The 15691-nt window shown below is 40.8% G+C and overlaps 1 long non-coding RNA gene across 1 annotated transcript; it reads right to left on the bottom strand.

The window, feature by feature from the left end:
* On the bottom strand, window positions 429-14224 carry LOC110394623. Its single transcript, XR_002435756.1, has 2 exons — window positions 13915-14224; window positions 429-2600 (listed from the first exon to the last, which is right to left on the bottom strand). It is a non-coding gene; the product is annotated as an uncharacterized LOC110394623 (long non-coding RNA).

Genomic DNA, 15691 nt, shown 5'->3' with positions numbered 1-15691 from the left:
CTGGGATCTGCAGCGAAACCAGTGCTGAGGGATGTGCTGCGACATGTCACCATCATGAAGACTCAGCACGTACACTGACAAAGCCGCTACTGCAGTGGAAGTGTTTTTTTTTTTTTTTCCTTTACTTACTACTTGCATGCAGTCCCTATGCAGAGTATTTTTCAGCCCATGTTCCAGTGCAGGTTTAAAGTTTACTGCACCAGCAAACAAGGATATAGCCAAGTGCTTCAACCAATACAGCTAAACACCCATTCCAGCACCTGAACTGTGTTTGCATGGCTAAAGTATCTTTGGTGTTTAGACAAGAACCACCACAGTAGAGGTCTGAAAGATCTATTTGAAAAATTGGGAGTGGGGATATACACAGGAATATTGATCTGAATGAAATTTTCAAGATTAATTAAACCACATTCAATCTCCATGTGAACTCTTGTTAAAACCAAGGCTGCTTTTATTTGATGTCATTTGCTTCACTTCCAAAGTGAACTCATCAGAACCACAATAAAAGACAAACTGAACTAGGAGTTTGACTCAAGAATTGAAATGGGGCTTAGCTAATAAAACATACCCTTTTCATTCGTTTGGCTGCTTTTTCTACCTGTCTCCATGTAGACAAGCCATTAAGCTTCACGAGCTTTGGTCTTCTCTTGCGTTCACAGATCGAATCCACCATGGTCCCAACTTCATCTCAAGTTTGAGCCACTACCCAGACACTATAGCAAAATTAAAAGCAATTGAAGCTTTGCTGCTACATATTTTGTCTTGCAGGAGACAAATGGACATTTTGGTTCATAAAGCAAACTTGAAAAAAAGAAAGAGTCAGATGCACAGAGTCTCTCAAACAGCACAATTCTCCAGGATTAGGAGACTGTCACTCAGCTTTCATCTCTCATTTTTCCCTTTGCTCATTTTTCCATCTAAACAAGAAGCGTTATTAAATCAAGAGGATTAGCAAAATGATCGATGCCATTTTTTGGTGTGTTTTGCAAGGAGAGAAGCATCCCACAATCACTTGCAAAGCAAGTGTTCATGACGATGCTGCAGCAACGGACATGCACATGAAGCTAAAGGCTGCAGCTGAGCTCCCGTTGCTTACACAAGCCCTTCAGCCGGGCTACCTGTTCTCAACCTAATTTCGGTATTATGTTAGGGAGAGAAGTCTCTTGGTATAAGATCTGACAGGCATGTGTTCTTGAGGAAGTGGAGGGGAAGCCCTCCGTTCATATGACTAATTAGACAGGCTTCATGCTGGGTTGCTCTTTTTTGATGCTGATCCCTGTACTAATTGTCAGTTTGTTCCTCAGCAAAGCAAGGTTGAGTTCAAATGCTGCAGCGCCTTGTTCCCGGTTAGCTTTCCTGACCTGAAACTGATGCGAGTTGACAAGTAGCAGACTGGGAGAGCACGCAGCTCATTCCGCTTGCAGAGTGCACATTTTGGAGCCGAGTCACAGGAGAAAACGGGAGCACAATTAGCGGGGAGCAGTCACCACTCAGATAAAGTGGCGGCTGGACCCTGAAGCAACAAAAAGAGGGATCTGAAGAGAAAGAGGCAGCGCGATGGATGAATAGCTGCTCCTATGTGAGATCTCACAGCCCCCTCATAGAAGAGGAGATGGTTTCATTTTTGACCAGATCTCTGCTCAGACTTTTTGCTCTGCTTTTCTTCTGGTTAGATCTGCAACAATTTAAGACCAAGCTACCACAGCTGAGTCAGAGTCACTTCCCACCAGCTGCCTTTTTCTTTCTGAGGCTGTTTCAGCTCTGATCAGGCTTTCATGGTAGGAGAGGAGGGGGAGGAGGGGGAGCATTTAATCAAATCTGACATTCAGGAGCTCAATCCTGCAAGGTACTGAGCTCATTGACCTCAGTCCACCAAAACAATATACATAGGACTTCAAAGGGGATACTCACATGCTTAAAGTTAAGCAGATGTCTAAGTGGTGTATTGGATCCAGGCCAGAGAAAGCAGGGCCATCCAAAAAGCTAAGGCGCTCCGGCACACTCAGGTCTGCAAAGCACTACCTTTATCGGCTCCATTCCCCGTGCAGTTCCAGAGCAGGTGTTACCATGCAGCAGGGGCTGAGATGAAAGGGGCCCAAGAGCTGGGCTGCACAGGCTGAAGAGAACTGGCAGATTTCTGGGCAGCAGTCCCCATCCCATTCTTGCAAAGTAAGTGCTCTCCTGTGCTGTTCCTGATCTAGCATGAAATGAGGCAGCCAAATGCTCCATTCTCATCTGAAGTCCTAAAATGTTAATTTACAACCAAGGCATGACAACTCTGCAAAAGAAAGGGAAAAAGATTTGAACTGATGTTTGGGCTTTTCCCCCCTCTTTCTGATGCTTTTAATTTCAATAAAAGAGTTCAGGAGTGCAGGGTTGTAGCTTTCTGATTTCAATGGAAGACAGCTTGGAAGTTACTGTGTGCATAAGAACATCCTCAGAACATGACTTGAAAAAGCTGGCATTGAGCAACATGAACAGGCTTTCCTCCATGCTGTGTGCAGTCCTCTGGGGGAGACAGTGAAGTTTTCAGCTGAACGAAGACTCTTCAGGTCTGATTTCAGACACGGTCTCAGCAGGACTGTAGCTATCGAGTGCATCTTGGAGGTAAAGAAAGAGCAAACAAGACCCAAATTTGTGATGTTATCAACAAGAAAAAAAAAAGACATCCCAAACAATGGACTCCAAAGGAAACACTAAGTAAGATCTGCCCAGCTCTCACTTTTTTGTCCAGTGTTTGTCAGTTAAATATGTTCCACACAAGTACATACACATACAACCTTATATCTCCCAATTCTTATTTCGCAGCACAGAATTTGGACAACAGCAAAGCTTACTTCTGAAGACAGCACAGAAAATATTTCTGTCCACCTTGGTGCAAGGAAATACAAGCAAGTAGGAGGGGTATAGATAAAATATTTCAAACTCTGAAAAAATTAATTCTGCAGACACTGAAATGGATGGACAAGAGCTAGGCAATTACCAAAGATCTGTGAAATTCCAGCCTTTGAAATGTCTTTGAGATATGCAGGGAAGATGAACTAATCAGTACGATATGGCCAGTGTCAGCTTTCTGATAAAAGTCACTACCAAATTGTAAGCATTTTGGGCTTTACACTGCATTCCATGTGATTTTCAGATTTTCTTTCAAGATATATCATTTAAAAAATGTTCATACTTAGGATATGCTTCCATTTTCAGTAAGAATTTCAAGTGAGAGTGTGCTTCACAAACAGGCAGGAGAAATCAGAGAAAGGTGAAAACAGAGAAGAGTGAGAGTCCAGGCAAGCAAAATACTGTCATGGGTCCAGTCTGATTTAAGAATTATGACAGAGGTAGAGGCTAACATATATTGAAAAAAAATATATTAACAAGTGTTCTTAACACTTCTCCAGAACAATTCAAAAGAATTTGGCATTGCTGTGTCATTTTTACTAGCCCATATGCACCTACCAGTGTGGGTGAGAAGATGAATATCTACTCCAGTCCAACTTTTAGTAAAAGATAAAGCATCAGAAAGAAGAGAGGAAAAAGATGGCATCACATTTACAAATGTCACAAGAGAAAATCTTCTCAACCTTTCAACCTTTGCAGATTCAAGGGAGCTGCAGACTCCTCCAGCCCTACGAAAAGCATGTAGATCAAGGGCTGCCACTTAACAGACCATGCAGTCTTTCTTCCTCTACCATCACTAGCTCTGTTGCAGACAACTGCCTAGTCTGGAACTAACAAGTAGTGAAAGCATACAAGTCTGCACTTGGGTCAAAGACCTCACTCCAAAGCCTGTTGCAGGGAGCCCTTAAGTAGCTTTGAATTAGGCACCTCACCTTTTCCTTTTAAATACAGAAGGAAGTGTTTTTGCTGTTGCTGTTGTTTGTTTTCTTCTTTCCTGAAGCAGGTTTAAGAGTCAGTGGTAATGTTCTACCCATCTGTGAAAGAATAGTTATTTGCATCCCATTCCCATATGTTTGGAAAATGTTCAGACAGCAGTGATGAGTATTGAGAAGTAAAGCTGACTTGAATACAGCCGCAGTCGTGTGGTGGTAAAAGTTCCTGTTGCATCAAGCACTCAGAAACACACATACACACACATGCAAAAGAACACAATGCCGAATGCTACTGTCCTCCCACCCTAGAGTTCCTATATCTGTAATAACAATTCTCCATGCAGAGATGGCGTGGTATTTTATTTTTATTTTTTTGCCCTCTTCCTCTTTTGTGGGCATCAAACAAAACAAGGCAAGGGGAAATTAAATGCAATTCTGATGCCAATTTATGATGAACTGTTTAGGTCTTGTTGCTAGGGCTGCATCAGAATGCATTCATCAAACAAAGTTTCCTGAAGATCGTTGCAGAAGAAATGCTTTTCAGTGTTGTTACATGAGAAGCAGACCATCTAAAACAAAAAAGAAGAGTGGAGTTTCTCAGCTGCAATTAGAGGACATTTGCAAATACCTATTTAAAGAGATCTCATGAAAATATGTTCTTGGTATTTCAGAGATCATCTGTTCAAAAGTTGGTTTCTCAATGTGATGATAACAGATTTTAACACAACAGGGACAGAACATTAGGGTGGTAAAGTCTCCAACCTTCATTTTTCAATTTCAGTCTGCCTGTGCAGGGAGGAGACAGCAGTGTGTGGCATAGCTTCTGACTGAGGTACAAGGTCACTGAAAGCAAAAACATACCACTTGGTGAAACAGAAGTTTAGACTACATAGTAGGTGATATTGTTGACACTTGACCATGTGAAGGAAACTTTCATCACCAGATCGCTTTTTACCAGATGTTCTGGTACACACACCCAAACTCTTAATCTCTTGTCTGCTGGAAGGAGTTTGTGTTGTTTCCCTTTGTTCATTAGAATAGGGTCCTATTTGGACGAGGTTTATAGGAACATTTCAACATATAACAGCTTCCATTGTAGACAGCTGGGAGTGAATACTTGAAAATCTAGTCATCAGATGTAATCGCTGGGGAGGGAGGGAAAGAGACAAGGAGCGCTGGCCAAGCAGACCGCTACTGAAACTTTCATTGAAAGGTTAGTGCAACATATAGTGGGCAGGGCCAGGAAAGCCAGGTGGGAGGACTGCGGGTACTTCGGGTAGATGGTGACAAGAAGTTGTAGTTCTGAGGAGAGGAACAAAAAGCTCTGAATAGGAACAGTTTGGGAAAGGGGAAGGAACCTGAAGAATGGGTGCGATGTGTTGGAAAAGTGTCAGAACTTAGAAGTACTGAGGGTACTTGAACTCCAGGACAGGAAGGTTGAGAAGTGGAATATTATGAGTTCCCATCATCCAGCTTCTCATGCTAAATCAGGAGGAGATGGGATTATCTTCAGCTAGACATAAGCAGACCCTCATTAGGAGTCCAGGACACACAGAACTGTCTAGTTTTTTCTTGGACTGGACTGTTAGGGCACTCACTCTAATAAGCTGGAAATATCCTAGCCTTTCCAGTCTCTCTTGGTCATAGGGTAGACGTATCAGAATTTCCTAAATAGTTTCAGGTATCTTTCATGCCCTGCTCCCTCTCTTGTAAAATAGCTTTTTTCCTGTTATTCAAGAAATTCTAAAGCTCTAACTCAGATGATGCATGCGCTTCAGCTATAGCAAAACAACAGCTTGCAAAAATCCAAGGAAAGACACCAATCCACCCACTCAATCGATGCATTCTCCCCTCTGTGCCAGCTGGTCTTAGTCACTGCTCAGGGGTTTTGGCTTATTCAGAGAAGGCTGGGCAGTCCCAAATACAAACATGATGCATCAGTAAAAAGCTATTTCTTGGAAGCATTCTATGTCAGATTACAGCAGTAAAATTGCTGCTAATCAATAAGCACAACTTTCTGAGAGGCTGAAGAGTGATTTGAAGTGCACGTAATTAGAAGATGTCATAATTTCACTTTGAATTTTGTAGTAGGGCATGTTGAATAATAAATAATTCACGTGTACTACATAGAAAACAGTGGAAAGTATATATTTAACTTTTGAGATATTCAGATAAAGAAGTTGTACACAGCAAATCAAGCAGCAGTACCATAATATTTTCTATATCAAATTGGAGAAGTTTTAAGATGAAAAGTCTCTCATATTTAAAGAGGTTAACTTTCCCCAAACCCAGCCATGGTGACTTCAAATTGAAATCTGGGTTGTGAATGGATTTTTATAATTATATTATTTCAAAATGATGCAAAAGCATGTTGGTGGTCTCTGTGTAAGAATCTTGACAAAAAACACTTCCTGAAAGTTAATATTTCTTCTAACAAATGGATCCTAGAGAAAGCTTGACTATACTGTCTCAAAGAATAATTAATTAATCTGAAAATAGTGCTGGATGTTATTAAACCAATTCATATTTTGGACTACTTTTTCATTTAGCTTATTTTTCATTTCTTTCCCTCAGTCTTTCCTCAGCTCTAGGTTAACTCAAGTTGGCTACTCAAATGGCTATGGAGACTGTGCTGGTAGAGGGGCACCTTTGCGGGAGAGGAGAACAACATTTATCTCCTTGGTGTCTTGTTGTTGTGTTGACCACATAAGAATGATGAGGGAAGTAGGCTTCCTAGCCCTGGCCTTCCCTGTAATGCTGAGCTAGTGAAGGAGTCTCCAAGAGACAGAGATTTGTTCGTTCTCCACCATTAAACCCAGCACTACAGTTTTATGTGAGCTTCTGTATGACAACGATCAAATGAGTCAAAGGGTCCAAATGAACTCTCTTGCAAAAACTCATCTGAGGTACATCTTGCTACACATCCCTTGCATACATTGCTGCCCCACAGAAGCAACAGACTGAGAACAAGTATTCATTAAATATCATTTATGGTGGGGCCCACGTAAGAAAAAAGCAGATTTATTTACACAAGAGCTGGGATATTTCATTTTCTTGAGTGCCAGAGCTAAATTTCACTAGCATTTAAATAGTCTTTCTCTCAAAGATAGAGTGCTGGGAACCAGATTATTTTTTAGTACAAGTTCTACTGAAAATAATGCCTCCTATTTTATTATGTTGGTCCACAATGTCAGAGGTAGATCTTGGTGGTATGGCACTAGGGGTTGAACCTTCCTGCCAATATTCCATTACATGTTGTTGCTGTGTGATGGATGGCAGCAGAGAGGCAGTCTGACCAAATGGCGTCTGACATGGAAGTGCAGATGAAACAAAGGTGTGGAACTGAATTCCTCCATGCAGAAAAAATGGCACCCACTAACATTCATTGATGCTTTCTGAATGTTTATGGAGATCAAACAGTGGATGTGAACACAGTGAGGTGGTGGGTGGTGCATTTCAGCTGTGATGACAGCAACAGTGGGTGTGCTGGTGCAGATTTTATGAACACAGCATGGAGGCTCTTGTTCATTGCTGGTGAAAATGTATAACTAATTGTGGTGACAGTGTTGAAAAATAGTGTTTTGTAGCTGAGAATTTTCTCTATCAAATAGTATTATTGTGCTCTTTGTATCTGCTGTAGTTTCCACAGAAATAAACAGAAGGCATAACTTTTGGAGCGACCTATGTGTAATCTACAATAATTTTATCTTCAGCCTCACTGAGTCCAACCTCTCATGGTTATTAATGGATGTCCTAGGACAAAGGACACCACACAGTTGTCTTGTTCTTCATGGGTGTGAAAAACTAATACAAAACACAAGTTTCAAAAACGGGTAAAGATGAAGAGCAGAACATCAGCAGACAATCGAGTCTTAAAAAAACAGCAGAATTATTGGGGAGAAAAGAGGCAGAATTTAATTGCAAATTTAGTTGCATTTTGACTTTAAGTATCTATAAAATAGGTAAAACTAAGGTAGTTCATTTTTTTCTTTTTTGTAATACTCATTGGAGATGTGTTAAAAAAAAATTGATAAAGAGGAAATTTAAATAGAATTCAAAAATAACCTAAAAAGACTAGCTGATACAACAAAAACAAGTGAGAAAAAAATAGCGTCACTGACAAAGCAACCCCAGAGGCACCCAAGTAAATTATCCAGCTGTAACCTTACAAGCAAAGGAAGGGAAGCACTTTCCACACAAATAGATAAATTTTGGGACTGGCTGCCACAAAAGGCTGTGAAGATGGTAAGAAAACAGGTTCAGAAAAGAATTAGGCAAATCCACACAGGGTATATCCATTAATGCATGTTAAAGAAGCAGTGAGCCTTAAAAACATTCATGTTCATTAGTTGGGAAAATTTACCTCAAAAATGATCCCTCTTTCTCTGTCCAGCTTGCTTGTAGCTCCTGCATACAAGTCTACATGGGTATTCTGGTCTGATTCACCATAGCAGTTTTTCCAGTTAATGGCAAACTTTTCTTAGACCTCTCCGCTACACCCAATTCACTCTAACTAATGGGACTCTCTGTTAAAACATACAGCATCAAGTTGATTTTTTACCAGCATTTCTCAGGAGCGCAGGATGGCCTCATAACCACAGCTATAAAAGCCATAATCTCTCTGCCTGCAGGCAGCCTGTGTGATAAAAGGGCAACGCAACATCAGCTTGAAAAAACACATAGCAGAGAGGGGTTATGTGCTCACAGTCGTCCTTGGAGATGCTTTGCACAGACATTCATTCACATTGTGGCAGTATGTGTGCACAGGTTGCATACAAGAAACATTAGTATAGCATTCCCTGTTGTTTTTAGGACAGCTAACACCTGACCCAGAAGGAAGCCAGGAGCACCTGAGGTCCAGGAGAAAGCTGCTCACCCACAGAGAGACTCTGTGCAGCAATCCTACACAAGGAGTTCTTCACCACATTCCCTTATCTGGAAGAGCTGCAGCAGCACTGTAGGTGCTCAGTACTTTCATTAGTGGCAGAGGAGAAAGCTCTTTGTCATCTAGAACTGGGCTACTCGAACAGTAAACTGCGGTCAAGATGCAGACCTCTTGGTGCATCTTATTAGCTGGAAGCCTCACCAGTGGTGTCCACATTTCAGTAGAAATAAAGTCTGTGTTTCTTATAGCTTTTCCGGCTTCTTAGCAGGCTGCTATGAATCATAGAACAACGCCTCATTGAGAACTAGATCTAAAAAAAAAAAAAAAAAAATCACCTGGTTCAACCTTTTATAGAAAATCTGCTCAGGTGAGATTATCTAGCTCCCTGGTCAGTCGTGTCTTGAAGCCATCAACATATAACGGTAAGAGCCTGGGACCTGGGCACTTCTTTCAGCTGAGCACAGCTCAGTAAAACTGACTTGGAGTCTTCAATACACATTAATTTAGTGACTGTGTCTTCAGGCTTTACACTTCAGGAGCTGCACATCCACAGAGATAAGCTATTTTGTAATCGCCACAAACAAAGTGTTTATATAAGCCAATATGCTACATGACACTTTCTTAGCAACCAGTTCAACACCAGCTGTTCTCACTTCATTCAATTAAAGCTTCTTAAAGAGGTATCTAGGTGCTTCCACTCTACACTTCTCCAGATGGTTTTTGTGATTTTACTAAGTCTTCCCAGTAGCAACAGGTAAATATGTAAATAAATAAATCGGTTTTACTTGAGAAATAAAAAGCCCACAGACTAACCATGAGACTGCATACATGGATCTATCCGTTTGAAAAGCCATTTTTAAAACATACTTTTTTTTTTTTTTTTCCTGCAGTAGCTGGTTTTACTATGTTACCAACTCTAGATCTGTTGAAGCACATCGTATAATTAGAAGTTTAGCAGTATTTGGGGTGGGACCCAGCAGAGAGAGAAACAAGAGATTTTTGAAGAAAAACAAAACCAAGGTCTTAGTGATCTGACAATGATATTTTTACTTTATGGTAAACAAGTTCTTCTATTCTCTTGAGCAGGATCCAAAACCTGGTGAAGGTTATGAAGCCTCCCTATTGATTTAAGTGAGCTTTGGAACTTCTCTAATTCCCTCCTCACAGTTTTATCTTGTTTCTAAAAGGCCAGATGCTGGGTTCGTATCTGCTCAAATCTATATTTTGCTAATGGAGCTCAGGTTTCCGTAGAAAGAAATATAACCAACTTCCCCTAATACCCGCTGCTGGGTGGCTCTAAAAGAAAGATTTAGTCCATCCTGTGGTGGAGAGATAAGAATCATATTTTAAACCACCTTATTTTAAATGAAATTAAATAGCTGTCAGTGTTAATTGAGGACACTTGTCCACGGAACTGAAAAATCAGGCTTTATTTCTTCCTTCTAAAGGATCTGCACTCATTTCACCTTTCCAAACGGTGAGGTAGGGATGACCTCCCAGGGAACTGAGGAGATATACGTTTGTGCAATTTGCTTTCATGGAGAGAGGGAATCTTCACTCAGTTTCTGTATAATTTATGTTTCACTCACCCTCTGATAAAATGACAAATTGCATATATGTGGATAAAAACCTTTTAATAATAACTTTCAGCTGCTTGTGAGTGATGAATTATCTTACCTGTGCAATGTCATACTCAAATTTAAAAAAAAATAATAGTTTTGGGTAGTGTGTACAAAAAAAATTGCTGCAGCTGAGTGCCATGTGCCACAATCTCCTGCACACAACATGGTATATAACATGCGAGGCAATAGTGAAGCAAGGTCACAGAGCAGGGAAAGGGCTGTTCTGTGCTTTTATCTATAGGTGGTATTATAGACCACTATATTCTTCGATGTACTTTCTTTAAAACATCATACAGATTAACAGAAAAATAAATCCCAATTAAGCAAACAAGGAACAAAGAATTTAATTTTTCCTGCAGTTTATCATTCCCTTCAAAATGTATGTTCTTCTAAAAATCTAACAATCTTCTGTGTTACTGTCTTTATATCCAGAAGGTTAATACAAAGTCTGCAGCCACTGTTTGATACTCAGGGTCTGAACTGTACTGATTTGGCAGTCTTCAACAGAGGAGGTAGTATACATTATCAGACCAACAAAAGCAGAAGAAACAACAAGCTTTTGGGTTCATCTGTTCAGACAGGCCACCCAGCACCATCTCTTCTTATTGAAACAACAGATATGCAAACATTTCATACAATTCACGAGTAAGGGATTTCCCCTGGCCAGTCAAAGTCATTCATAGATTGCCTTCTTTAAATACAAATACCAAGAAAGCTCCACTGCACAAACATTTGCAAGAAGTTATCCAGAAAGGAACTGACATAGCAGGAGATAACTCACTCCAAGAAAGACACAAAAGTTCACAGTCTCTCTTTTTTGCACTCTCCCTCTCTGATCATAACTGCAAAGCCTATTTTTTGAAATTCCACAAGGAACTTTTCTCATCTGCTACCCTTAAGACTGCACAAATTGTTGCCAGCATCACGATTTCCTCTTCGTTTGGAGCTTATCCCTTTCTGCTTGAGCTAGCTCCTGAAATGCATCCTTCTGTTTGCATTTCACTCCAGCTAGCAGAGCTAACGGCAAAGCAGTGATCCAGATCCTGCCACTGCTTATGCTAGCAAAGTTCAGAACTATAAATAGGTGTTATTTTAATTAACATATGTATATGCGTGTGCATTTTTAATTAACATATGTATACGTTAATTAAAATAACATCTTATCTAGCAGCTAAACCATGTCCCTTCCAAATGCACTGAATCAGACTCAAGAGCCAAAGGTTTCCTTGATGATCAAAAATGAAGGATCCAGTGGCAAAACAGAGGCAAAAATCAACCTACGTACAAGTAAAGTGAAAAATTTAATGAAAGAATAAAAACCAGAATGATTTCATTCCATTATATTTAAAGGAGTCAAACCCATTCTGTCCTCTGGTACTTTAGGGAACAGGAAGACTGCACTTTGTTTTTTTGTTTTCACACATGGAATGAAAAGCAAAATAAAGGATGAATACTCAGAGGAATATTTTATTTTCCAACATGGTCTCTACTTTCTTCTCTCTGCTTTTCTCACCTCCTCTCACCCACCCTCAGTTCTTTTATTCAGAAAACACAGCATGAATAAACTACACCTCTAATGAGAATATGAAGTATTAACAGAAGAAGCTTGTCATATTCCTTTACTGCAGTCACCTATAGAACTTGGTTAAAAACAAATACATGGCACATTAGACTTTATTAACACCCTCCTCCCACTTTCAGTTCTTCGATTTTCTCAATTCCAGGCTTTTACCACCAGAGTGGATTGATAAAAGTCTAGCTTAGTTGTGTGACACTGCAAAAAGGGTAATACACTCAAAAACATTCTCACCATTTCTGAGGTATCCAATTTTCGTTTCACTTGTACTGAAGAATACTTGTCCCCCAGGGTGTTTTTTACTCCACTTGAGTGCTGTGATTTTTACGTTTATACATTTCTCCTAACTATGTCTTTAAGTTAATATTTAATGGATGGCATTTTTCATTGCCTACCTGGGGTTAAGGTTAGATGAAGTCCTGACTGAGTACCAAGCAGTGAAAGTTGTTTATATTGATTACTACCACCAAAGAACACAAATACCTGAATGATTTACAGTACCTGGAGTATCTCTGGGGTTTAGGATCGAAAACACCTTTCTGTAACTTTAAAGGGTGAATATGCCTTTGATAGAGCCCTGGGTGTATCACCCCATCCTAGTGGTCTGGCCCTGAGAAGTCTACACAAACTTCCCCTACACTTCTGAACTGCACTGAGGCTCAGGCTCCCACCCCTAGTCTCTGCCTGAGCCACACTGCTGCTACACTCATATTTATCATAGATACATAGAATGGCTTAGGTTGGAAGGGGACCTTAAAACTGCCAAGTTCCAACCTCCCAGCTGTGGGCAGGGTTGCCATCCACTAGATTAGGCTGCCAAGGGCCCCATCCAACCTGGCCTTGAGCATCTACAGGGATGAGGCATCCACAACCTCTCTAGGCAACAAGTTTCAGTGCCTCAGCACCCTCTGAGTAAAGAATTTCTACCTAACATCTAACCTAAATCTTCCCTCTTTTAGTTAAAAACCATTCTCCCTTGTCCTATCACAATCAGACTGTGTAATAAGTAGATCTCTCTCCTGCTTATAAGCTCTCCTTAAATACTGGAAGGCCACAAAGAGGTGTCCCCATAACCATCTCCTCCCCAAGTAAATAAGCTCATTAAGGGCCTTAGAAGCATTTTTAGAGTGAGAAATGGTCAATGTAAAGAGAAGCTCTGCAAGCATGAATCTTTAGACCATTTGGGAATCCGAATTCTGATAAACAAAAAGAGAATGAAAATATTATTTAAAGACTGTATTATAAAAAGTCTTCATTTTTACTTCATCTAGAACCTTCAGATGGAAAATCTTTCCTCCCCAAAATATTTAAGTCTCACAGATTTCTACCAGAAAGAGATTTCTATCAGTAACAAATGCTGAGTGGGGAGAAGTCTTTGTCAAGGAAAATGCTTGTCCCACAGAAGGAGATGGTCTTATGAAAAAGAAGGCATAGATAAAAACAGAAGATTATGCTATTAAGACCTGCATGTGAAATTGCATTAAACTTTTATATTTTTTGTTTAACTGTTACTGGGCAGCTAAACCATTAGAAGCTGGATATAATCTCCACACAGGTTAAACTAACCTTAGATGGTTTGGAGGAGAAGAACGCATTTTGACGCAAGGAAATCATTTACCTAGAAGGTCAAGCAAGCACTGAAACAAGTGATTGCACCAGCAGCAGGAAATGGCAGTCAGGGAGAAGATCACCATTTCATCTCTTTCTCTGAAGCCCTTATAGGATTTTGGAGAGGAAAAACAGTGTGGAAGACCTAGAAGAAGTGATCCATATTTTCTACCAACAGCAGATTTTGTGGGAGGTTTGAACCTAAAGTGCTTTACAACACTGGTCCATTAAAAGTGGCAGGAGGAGCAGACTTCAGTTCATCAAAGCCACAAAACAAATCCCAGCTTAAGCCATCAGGTTTCACGTTAGAAAAAAAAAAGGAGAGAACAGAAGCCAAAAACTCTCCAGAAAACCACAGAGATAATAAATCAGCTCTATTTCATGCAAAAAATTTACCTTTGAAACATCCTCTGGCGAATCTGCTCGGAGTTTCATGTTCATAACGAAACCTGAAACCTGTAGGCTTGTGTGTTGGCTGTTAGCTAGGCACTGCTCTAGGGAAACACCACTCGAATGACTCAGGAAAAAATAAACAAAACATCTTCAAACATCTTCTCTGTCACTTCTTCCACCCCAGGGCATGGTAATGTTCCAGTGCTTGCAGTAGGCAAAGAACCTGCAGTGGGGAGCAGGTGGGAGAGAGGTGCTGCCCACATTTCAGAGAGTTTTGGGGTCTGACTTTGGTACATTGTGCCCAAGAGATGACATCCAGCAGCACAGGAGGAGGAGGTGCTTTCTGTCACCCAGCCTTTAACCACAAGGATGCAGAAGCAAAGCCTTGGGAGTGTTTCCCTACAGTGCCCCGTGAGCAATACAGAGACTCCAAGCACCTTCATCCCCATGCCTACTTCTTTTCCAGCTAGCAAGTTTAGTGAGCCAGCTGAAAAGTGCCAAAATCGCTACTTTCCTAGGGACAGTGAGCAAAGGGCAGGACTGCCCTGAAATTAGCAGATAAGAGCAGACCTTAACTGAAGGTTTTATCGGCTGTTAGTGTTCACCGAGGCCAGATGATTTTCAAGGAGCCGCTTAGAGATTTAAAGCGCTGATGTGACAGGAACTCTTTGATTTTAATGTTCCTGCCCTCTTCTTGCAGCCAGTGTTTATGTAAACTTGAGAAAAACTGCCACTACTGTTCATCTCCCTCATTTTTCAGCCTTAATGGTAATTACATTCCACGCATGACAGGAGACTCAGCATTGCATTCAGGACCAGGGCTGTAATGCTGCCTTTGACATGCCATTACTATGCATTAAGTCACGGTTTCAGAGAAGGGGAAAAATAACATGTTGCACAAGCACGAACATAATGAGCATTGCAAAAACGTTGGTTTGTGGCAGGGGTTTCTATAAAATGCCTCGGATTGAGATTTTCAGGAGCGTTCAACTTCCTATTTCCCCAGACTCTTCTGAAATCCCAGCTTCTCCTCTAACCCATCCATTTAAGCTGCTGTGTATTTTCTTCCCAGTCTACTGGAATGCAGCTGGGCTGTCCTCTGTATGTGTAAGGTGGGTTGTAAGGTGGAATGTGTGCTTAAAGGGAGTTTGTGTCTACAGTATGACACATAGCTCTTCCCCTAACACGTCCCTCATTTCTAAGTCCCTCTTTCTGCATAAGCACCTTAAGTTTTACATCCAGTGCTTCAGAGTCCAAGCTTCCTTCAGAATCATTTTTTTCATTTAAGATCAGTTTTAGGGACAACATCTCTATTTGTCTGCGCATGATCCCCACCATACCCCTTTTGCTTTCAGCTTTCCTCCCTCTATTGTTCTCTGTGCCTTGGAAAAATCCCATGCTACTAAAATTTTGTTAATTCTGCTCAGTCCTGCTTGCATTTTAGATCTTGAAAAAGGTTGGCATTTGTCTACAGTAGTGAGGAAATATGTTTATTTTAATGTGTCCCTCACTCAGTAGATAAATCCCTCTCTGTCCTTTGTTTCATCTGCTTGAGGTTTGCTCTTCCAAATCGATCTGGTCAGCCAGTAGCATGGAGGGAGGAAGAAGAAGGAATGGTTGTTAGTCCTCTTCTGCAGATGCAATGCTATCCGCATGGAAACCTGACTGATGAATGTGGATATCGCAGCAAACACAAACATTGCCTGAGACACCTCATTGCTGCAAGAAACGGGCAGCAGAGCACAGAGAAGACTTTTCTGGAAGCCAAGTTCATCCTTGA

The sequence above is a fragment of the Numida meleagris genome, chromosome 2 (genome assembly GCF_002078875.1).
Source record: "Numida meleagris isolate 19003 breed g44 Domestic line chromosome 2, NumMel1.0, whole genome shotgun sequence".
Taxonomy (NCBI): domain Eukaryota; kingdom Metazoa; phylum Chordata; class Aves; order Galliformes; family Numididae; genus Numida; species Numida meleagris.
The sequence above is the reverse complement of the archived record's forward strand: the minus strand, read 5'-3'. Positions and strand labels throughout refer to the sequence as shown.